Source organism: Bubalus kerabau, chromosome 12 (assembly GCF_029407905.1).
Source record: "Bubalus kerabau isolate K-KA32 ecotype Philippines breed swamp buffalo chromosome 12, PCC_UOA_SB_1v2, whole genome shotgun sequence".
Lineage (NCBI taxonomy): Eukaryota > Metazoa > Chordata > Mammalia > Artiodactyla > Bovidae > Bubalus > Bubalus kerabau.
In genome coordinates, this window is record NC_073635.1 from 89,255,897 (window position 1) to 89,265,108 (window position 9,212).

General features: G+C 51.7%; 1 long non-coding RNA gene across 1 annotated transcript; it reads right to left on the minus strand.

Moving 5' to 3' along the window:
* Positions 1-1,689: 1,689 nt before the first annotated feature.
* Positions 1,690-3,568, minus strand: LOC129624207 (uncharacterized). The gene is made up of 3 exons (XR_008700828.1): positions 3,463-3,568; positions 2,835-2,999; positions 1,690-1,799 (listed from the first exon to the last, which is right to left on the minus strand). It is a non-coding gene; the product is annotated as an uncharacterized LOC129624207 (long non-coding RNA).
* Positions 3,569-9,212: the final 5,644 nt, after the last annotated feature.

The following is a 9,212-nucleotide window of genomic DNA, read 5'->3' on the forward strand; positions in this document are numbered from 1 at the left end:
GGTCAACGGGATGAAACAGGCCCTTGGGGACACCAGCCTTTCCCCAGCTTGGATGGGAAATAGCGGGTACTCATCGAGTCTGTTTCACTTTTCATTTTCTGACACCATCCCACGCTTTACCCTGAAGGGTCTACTCTTCTTTCTCTTAGAATTCCCTTCATCTGCTTCACTCCCCATAAGTCACACCTGACCTGCACCTTCTGGAAGCCTCGCGCCCGCCCCCCAACATTCCAGGCCAGAGGGTCAGTGCCTCTGGACCCCTTTGCAGGGCTGCTGGGGAAGCCAACCTACAGAAAGACGATTAGGCGGAATTACCTACACCCAGATTGGGAGGAGGGGTCCCTAGTCAAGAGCATTGAAAATTCCTTCAAATGCTTTACAGAAGTGAAACAAAACACCCAAAGCTGCCATGAGATGGCAGTTTATATCAGCAAACTGCCAAGACGACGGCTTCTGAGATTTCAGAAAGTATTTTCATCTCGCTCAATATGGATGCCTTCTATCAGCTCATCCCACTTACTGTAAAAATTATCCTAAAACTGAAAGGAGCAAATTGAATGGAATTTTGTAGAAATGGGAGTAAAATCAATACTGAATCCCAAAATGGGAGATTTCTGATAAAAAGAAAATCTTCTCAAATAAAAAGCATGGGGTGCCATTCAATGCCAAGGGGAGGTCACAGACTCTGTCTTCTGCACCCTCTGCCCATCTTCCACCCTCTGCATAGACTCTGTTATTCCTGTTCTCCATCACACACACTTCAAGGAAATCTCAGGGTTATTCCTGCCCTGAACCACACAACTGGCCCAGGATCCACACTATGGCATCTACCAGCACTGTTTCTTCCAAGTCATTCCGTTCTTTCCACCTCTAGTCAACTTAGCCCAAATCTGGGCGATCGCATAGGTCAACCCCAAACTGTGGATCATCTGTCCTGTCCCTGCCCTGGTTGCAGCGTCTCTCAGTCTGGGACGCTGGTCTTTGTATTTCTTTTCCCAGACAGGCAGCAGGTTCCTTGGGGGCAAGTCGCTGACTTCCTTTCCCTGGTGTAGGTTTGCCTGGTCTGCTGTGACAAGCACCACAGGCTGAGCAGCTTCAAGGGCAGACTTTCATCCCGCGATGCGGGGTCTGGACTGCGAGACCAAGGCCGGCCCCCGCCCAGCCCTGAAGGCATCTTGGTGCTGCCGTTGGCAGGAGCCCCGGGCCAGCTCCATCCCTGCCACCCTGTTCCTTGTGGGCCCAGGTCTAGACGCAGGGCTGCGCTGTCTGCCTCCCCTCACTTGTGGGACAGGTCGGCTTGGTCTCGGGCTTGCCCTCCTGGTGGTCACAGAGGATGCAGCCCCCAAGGGCACTTTGAAGAGCCCTCGGGACAAGGGAAGAGGTCCTGGAGGGCAGCTCTGCGCCTGGGCTCCGTCCTCCGTCAGCTCTCAGCCTCTGCTGCCCTGGGGCAGTGGGCCTGCCCGTAGGTGTGGGAGTGAGAGTTGGTGTGAATTCAGGTCTGCGTGTGAGTGCAGGTGTGGCTGTAGGTGTGGGTGTGAGTGTGAATTCAGGTGTGGGTGTGGGTGCAGGTGTGTATGCAGCTGTGGGTGTGAGTGCAGGTGTGTGTATCGGTGTCCTGAGCTCAGCGGTCCCCTGGTTCCCACCGCACCTCCCTCTCTGCTCAGACAGGGAAGTCCGTCTTCTCTCTGAACAGACGGTTCACCCGGCGCTCCTGGCCCTGGGATCCCTCTCCTCCTCTCCTCAGGCCTGGGGTCCTTAGCATCTGGCTGTCCCCTGCGGTCCTAGGCAGGTCCTAGGAGCTGATCACAGGATGGGTGACCCTCGGACCAGGCCCCAGACCTCAAAGCACCTGGCACCTAGATGCGGGAAATCTCCGACCCCAGCCCACCCCCACTGACCCGGAAACGCTGGATGGCCCAGAACTGGGGTTCTCCCAAGCCCCCAGGTGAGTCCAAGTAGCTCAAGTCTGAGGCCCCTGCGCTCGGCTGACACCGGGGCAGACCTCACTCCTGCCTGGTGTCTAATCGCAGATGGGCCAGCCCCGCCACCCAGAGGCCGGGCCCTGTGTGCTCAGCACGCCTGTGGCCCCTCTGACATCGCCCCAGGCTGGTGATCAGTCTGCGTTTGGACATTGCTCGCCCCTTCCCAGCTAACCTAACATTTGGGTTTAACAGCTCTGCGTCCTCTTGCGAAACCATGTAAACTTCCCCATCCAGAGGGAACAGGAACCTTACATTCACTGCTTTCGATTTGTCAGTAAGTGATCAGCTTTTTGGACATTGTTAAGACTCTGTACGTGGAAGGCTTTTCCTGATCACACTCATCGGTCCACCATCACCTCTTCGGTCTTAACTGTTCGTCCGCGTCTCGGAGGAGAGGGTTTCTCATTTCTGGGGAAGCGTCACTTTTCCTGGTCTCTTGTGGATGCGCCCCCTTGGAGATATTCCACTTCCCGCCATGCCCATGTCTCATTTTCTCATCCCGCTGGACACTCAACTCTATCTTCCGGGATCCTGCTCGGGCACATCCCTCCTCCTCCCTGGGCAGCTGCCCTTTCCCCTCTGACCTCTCCAGGGTTGCAGAGCCCCTCAGTGCTGAGCGGTGTCACTTCCTCCAGGAAGCCTGCCCCGCCAGCCTCCCTGAAACTGCGGTCGCCCGTCGCCAGTGACCCATATAACGGTCACTCAGTCTTCCAGTGCCTTCATAGCCTTTACCCTGTTTCTCACTTCCTTCTTTGTGCAAATCTCTCCCTGTGGCCTCCCCATCTTCCTGACTACAGGGCCTCCCCAGGATCCACCCTTGATCACAGGAGTTTGGTTTTTAAATAAACTCACCATATGCTTGCGAAATATCCCTAAGTCTTCATGCCCTGAAGCTTCTGTGACATGTAAAGTTGCCTAATTTCCTTGAAACAGAGTTGACCCACTGGAGTCATACCTAAATCCCGCCAAGAGTAGGCGTGTAAAAACATCTTTTTAAAGACTCCAGAATTTCTGATGCTTTGAAAAATAAAGAAGAAACAATGACTGTATTTGTGCTGCATGAAATCCATCACAGGGTTTTAAGCCACCTCTGGAGCTGGAGCTCTTAAGCAACCTTGAGAAATCCTTATCTCAAGATTTCCTAGTTTCTGTAAATTTCTCAGATTGCATCACCAAGAGGCTTGGAGACTTTATAGGGAAGATCCCATCTGTGGGTGGAGGTGGGGCAGCACATGTGGGGCGAGTTATAAGACCCCAGAATGCCCCCTTGGAATCTGGACTGTTGAGTCCGTGGGGGGGCCTGAAAAATTAACAGGAGAAAAATTAACAGGAGACAGAATAACAGGAGGAAAGAAAGCACATTTTACTCACACCCATCTGACTGCGTTCAGACGCAGACGCCCCCTGGACAGCTGGCTACAGGGGAAAGGGGGGCAGAAAGAGCTCCTACAAGGAGACAAATGGGCCTTCAGGGGAATACCTGGGAGGTGTGGCAGCTGGTATGATATTTCCCTGGGCAATTTCCCATCCCCTTGTGAGGAGTCAGCCTCCTCCCCCCATGAGAGAAGGAAGTGCTGTCTTTAACCCTTTAACCAGGTGAAGGAAGTTCCAGAAAGCCTTCGTGCTCCATCGGCTGGATCTCAGGCATCCCAGTCCACAGTAACCTTCATCCCTCGGTGGGGCCCGGTGGGTTCGGTCAGACCCCACAGAGATCTTGCTTAGAGTCTGCCCAGAAGACTCTCTCTGCAGGCGCGCCTGGTCCAGACTGTGCCTGAAGAGATGGGAAGGCTGGAGTCGCAGCATTTCCCGTAGGAAACAGGCCCAGGTGCCCGCACTCTATCGCATGCGTTACTTCTCATTTCCAAGGCTTACAGATACATACTCGCCAGGGACTGAATATTTGTGTCCCTCGCCCCATATTCCCGTGTTGAAATCCTCACCCCACAGTGATGGCGTTAGGAGGTGAGACATTTGGAAGGTGATTGTGTCGTAAGGGTGGAACCCTCGTGAATGTGATCAGCACCTTATGAAAGTGACCCGGCACCCCAGAGCTCTTGTGCCCCGTCCCCAGCTGAGGACGCAGCCCAGACACTGAAGCTGCCAGCAACTTCAGCTTGGCCTTCCAGCCTCCAGAACTGGGAGACACAGGTTTCTGTTGTTTACAAGCCACCCAGCCTGTAGTATTCTGTTACAGCCACCTAAACGGACTAAGGTGATACTTTCTTTATTCCACCCATGGGAAAGAAACGGGCTTTCCTTTCCCCACATACTTACCTCAGTTTGGGCTGCGAGGGGAACAGACGGGAACCTGGAAACAGTGCTTCCCTGCCGCGTGACCCACCGGAGCCGGAGGGGCCGTGCTGTTGACTGTCACCCGTCCTTAAAGGAAGGTGCTGGGCCGCTCAGAGTCCACCTTGAGACATTCGTCGTTTATGCTCAGTGACCGATGTGCAGCGTGGCTCTCAAGCACTTTCAGATACTAGCTGATCATATTTCGGGTCCTGGTTGCCCTCTCTCCTGTGTCTCTTGTTTGACTTAATTCTCTGTTTCTCTGGCTCCAACTGACCACGGGCCAGTATATTACAGGACAGAACCAGAAATCTTCTTTCCAGGCACTAATCATTTAGAACCATATCTGAGAACCAGCGAGGAGAGACGCTCACTCAGGTCTGCATTCCAACTGTCTTTCATTATTTAGAAGAACAAGTTCTCTTTATTGCCTCTTTGGACAAACATTTCTATGAAAGATCCAGTTTTAGTGGTTAAGCAACTAATTCTTCAAGCTACTTGAGTAAATATTAACATGGATCTCAAATAATTCATGGGAACTGTGATAAACTATTTATAACCTGAAGTTAATTTTTAAAAATTGCTTACCACTGTCTGAGTCTTAGGTTTTAAGAAGCAGGCAACTGATATAGTGGGGTTCTATTTTTGTTGTTCTATTTGTCACCTAGAGCCAGACATCCTGCAATGTGAAGTCAAGTGGGCCTTAGAAAGCATCACTACAAACAAAGCTAGCGGAGGTGATGGAATGCCAGTTGAGCTCTTTCAAATCCTGAAAGATGATGCTGTGAAAATGCTGCACTCAATATGCCAGCAAATTTGGAAAACTCAGCAGTGGCCACAGGACTGGAAAAGGTCAGTTTTCCCTCCAATCCCAAAGAAAGGCAATGCCAAAGAATGCTCAAACTACCGCACAATTGCACTCATCTCACATGCTAGTAAAGTAATGATCAAAATTCTCCAAGCCAGGCTTCAGCAATACTGAACTGTGAACTTCCATATGTTCAAGCTGGTTTTAGAAAAGGCAGAGGAACCAGAGATCAAATTGCCAATATCCGCTGGATCATGGAAAAAGCAAGAGAGTTCCAGAAAAACATCTATTTCTGCTTTATTGACTATGCCAAAGCCTTTGACTGTGTGGATCACAATAAACTGTGGAAAATTCTTCAAGAGATGGGAATACCAGACCACCTGACCTGCCTCTTGAGAAACCTATATGCAGGTCAGGAAGCAACAGTTAGAACTGGACATGGAACAACAGACTGGTTCCAAATAGGAAAAGGAGTATGTCAAGGCTGTATATTGTCACCCTGCTTATTTAACTTATATGCAGAGTACATCATGAGAAATGCTGGGCTGGAAGAAGCACAAGCTGGAATCAAGATTGCCGGGAGAAATATCAATAACCTCAGATATGCAGATGACACCACCCTTATGGCAGAGAGTGAAGAGGAACGAAAAAGCCTCTTGATGAAAGTGAAAGTTTGCGACCCCATGGACTGCCACACGCCAAACTTCCCTGTCAATCACCAACTCCTGGAGTTTACTCAAACTCATGTCCATTGAGTCAGTGATGCCATTCAGCCATCTCATCCTCTGTTCCCTTCTCCTCCTGTCCTCAATCTTTCCCAGGATTAGAGTCTCTTCAAATGAGTCAGCTCTCCACATCAGGTGGCCAAAGTACTCGAGTTTCAGCTTCAACATCAGTCCTTCCAATGAACACCCAGGGCTGATCTCCTTTAGAATGGACTGGTTGGATCTCCTTGCAGTCCAAGGGACTCTCAAGAGTCTTCTCCAACACCATAGTTCAAAAGCATCAATTCGTTGGCACTCAGCTTTCTTCACAGTCCAGCTCTCACATCCATACATGACCACTGGAAAAACCATAGCCCTGACTAGACGGACCTTTTTTGGCAAAGTAATGTCTCTGCTTTTTAATATGCTGTCTAGGTTGGTCATAACTTTCCTTCCAAGGAGTAAGCGTCTTTTAATTTCATGGCTGCAATCACCATCTGCAGTGATTTTGGAGCCCCCCAAAATAAAGTCTGACACTGTTTCCACTGTTTCCCCATCTGTTTCCCATGGAGTGGTGGGACCGGAAGTTGTGTTTAAGCTGCAGTATTTCAGTCGAAGCATCCTCAAGTGTTACTGTCAGTGGGACTTGGTCCAGCACTTATATGACAGACAAATCTTAACAACTGCTGTTTGATGAGAGTGAAAATACTAAAAGTGTAGGGTGCACAGGTGGTAGCATCTTGTAAAAGCCCCGCTGATGATTCTAACATGGGGCGATGTTTGAGAACCCCCCAAACCAGCCAACCTCCACAAATACTGTGACTCCCAAGGCAGCTTCTTGAGCCCCCTACTGGCGATGGGGGGTAATACTCTCCTAATCCAGAGTCAAGGAAGGGATGAGCCCTCCCAGAATCCTGAGGACCCTACTGGGGTTCCGCCTGAGCGCAAGGGTTTTAGGGGGCGTCCAAGGGGAGAAGGATGGCCATCTGCTGTCTCCTCACATGAGCCCTCATCGCTGTGCTGTTCCCTGGGAGGCCGTGGGGATTCCGAAGTTCACTGAGGTTGAGAACTTCAGCTCTACAAGGCTTTCCTGGGGGGTGCCCGTGGGCTGTGTGCTCGGGGTCACCTCTCGGCCCGAGTTCATGGTGCCCTGCGGGCCTGCCACCGTCGTCGGCACTGGACGTTCAGAGCCCGTCGGAGCGGGCCCAGCAGGACAGGGACCCGCCCCACTCGAAGCGAGGACCAGGGCCTGCAGCTAAGCTGCTGCTTTGGGTTAAACTGTGTCTCTCAGAAAGACAGGCGGAAGCCCGAGCTCCCCAGACCTCCGACGGTGACCCGGCTTGGAGACAGGGCGATGCTTGATGTGACTGCTAGCAGGTCAGAGGAGGTCGTTCTGGAGAAGCAGGGGCAGGGCTGACCCTGGACAAGGCGTGTGCTTGTTCAAGAGGAGAATCTGGCCCCCAAGACGCAGAGCCGAGGAGCCACGTGATGCCAGAGGCGGGGGCTGGAGTGACGCCATCTCAGGTCAGGAATGCTGGCGACCCCCGAAGCCAGAGACGCGGGGAGGGCCCTCTGCGTGGGCTGCAGGGGGAGAGGGCCTGCAAACGCCTGGATCTCAGACCTCCCACTCCAGGGAGTGTGGGGACAGACTTCAGCTGTTTCCAGGGCAGGCTTGTGATACTTTGTTTCAGCAGCCGGAGGAAATCCGGCAAGGACACAGGGATGCAGCCCCCAGCAGGACTGCCTCCTCTGGGCTGGGCCCTGGGTTCCCGTTAGACAGACTCCAGGGCCCCTCCGGCAGGGCTGGCCCGGGAGCCTGGGGGCCAAGAGGCTCCTTTCAGGAATGACTCCAACATTCCTCTTCTGTTTGTAATAAAAACTCTTTAATACGTGATAATGGTTTACAACGTCAATGATCATTTAAAACTCTAGAAAGCAAAAATTTTAAAACACTTCAGACTGCATTATCCAGAAATAAGCAGCGTTAGTTACTTTACTAGAAGCTCTTGAAAAGCTCTCCCCGGAGGGTCCCTGACTGCACCCACGCACACCTAACAGGAAGTTTCAGAGGCGCCGTGACGTGTGAACAGGGAGCACCACCCGGCCCCCTGCACTTTGCTTGCAGGCCGTTTCTACGCTCCCAAACACGCCTGGACGAACATCAACAAGGCATGTTTCCTCTGGAACCTGTGGGAATCAGTCCTCAAGGAAAATTCCCAGAAGTAGGACTGCCCCATCACCATTGTTTTTTCTTTTGTGAAGAAGGAAACCGCAGGCCTCCGATGGAACCGGTCGTCTTGGGCCCGTGGCAGAAGACCAAGACTTAATACCTAACCTAACGACACTTCTGATTTCCCCGGAATGTGATCTTGCATCAGCCACCCTGGTATTTCCTGGTCGCCACTGGGGGTGATCCTGACTCCTAGACCCCTTCCATCTCTGGGAGGAGTGTGACCTTGCCTCCAACAATGCGTTCTTTGCTCAAAATCCGCTCACTCCACTCACCTCCACCTTTAAAATCCTTTCCTTTCCTGCAGACCTTTGGAGCTACTCTTTTCTACTGGCGAGGCGGGATGTGGTCCAATTCACTGTAACCGAGCAGGACCCCTCGGGGCCTGCCCAGGACTGAGACGGGCCTTCCTCACATCCTCTGCTTTAGCTCTTCTCTGAAGTACCTATAGGATAGATGACAGTATTTGATGCACATTTCCTGAGTTTTGCAGATGTGACACCCTCTACCCCCACCAAAAGGAAGATGTTAAGTAAGTGATGACCACGAGCACAGCCTGCTGGTGCCTAAGGACTGAGAATGTTGACTCCTGAGACTCCACTCTGTTACCTCATCACCCGCCAATCAGAGAACCCTGTACAAGCTGATCACAGACCCTGCAACCCCAATCCTCACCTGGCTTTTTAAAACGCTTTGCCTGGGACATCCCTGGTGGTCCAATGGCTAAGACTCCACGCTTCTGTTCCAGGGGGCCCGGATTTGATTCCTGTTGGGGAACTAGATCCCACACGCCGCAAGTAGGACCTGGCATAGCCAAAGAAACAACTAAAAATTTTAAAAATGTTTTGCTGAAACCCTGGGGGAGCTTGGGGCTTTTTAGAACAGGAGCCACACATCTCCTTGCCTGGCCCTGCAATAAACCTAAATGTTGATACAGCCACTGTAGAAAACAGTATGGAGATTCCTTTAAAAACTGAACATGGAATTAGCATGTGACCCAGCAATCCCACTACTGAGCAGATTCCCTGAGAAAGCTGTAATTCAAACAGACAAAAAACCCCACAAGTACCCAGTGCTTAACTGGAGCACTGTTCACAGAAATGAGGACGTAGAAGCCACCGAGAAGTCCATCGACAGATGAGTGGATAAAGATGTGGAACTAGACACAATGGACTGAAGGAAAGTTGCAAGGCTCGAGG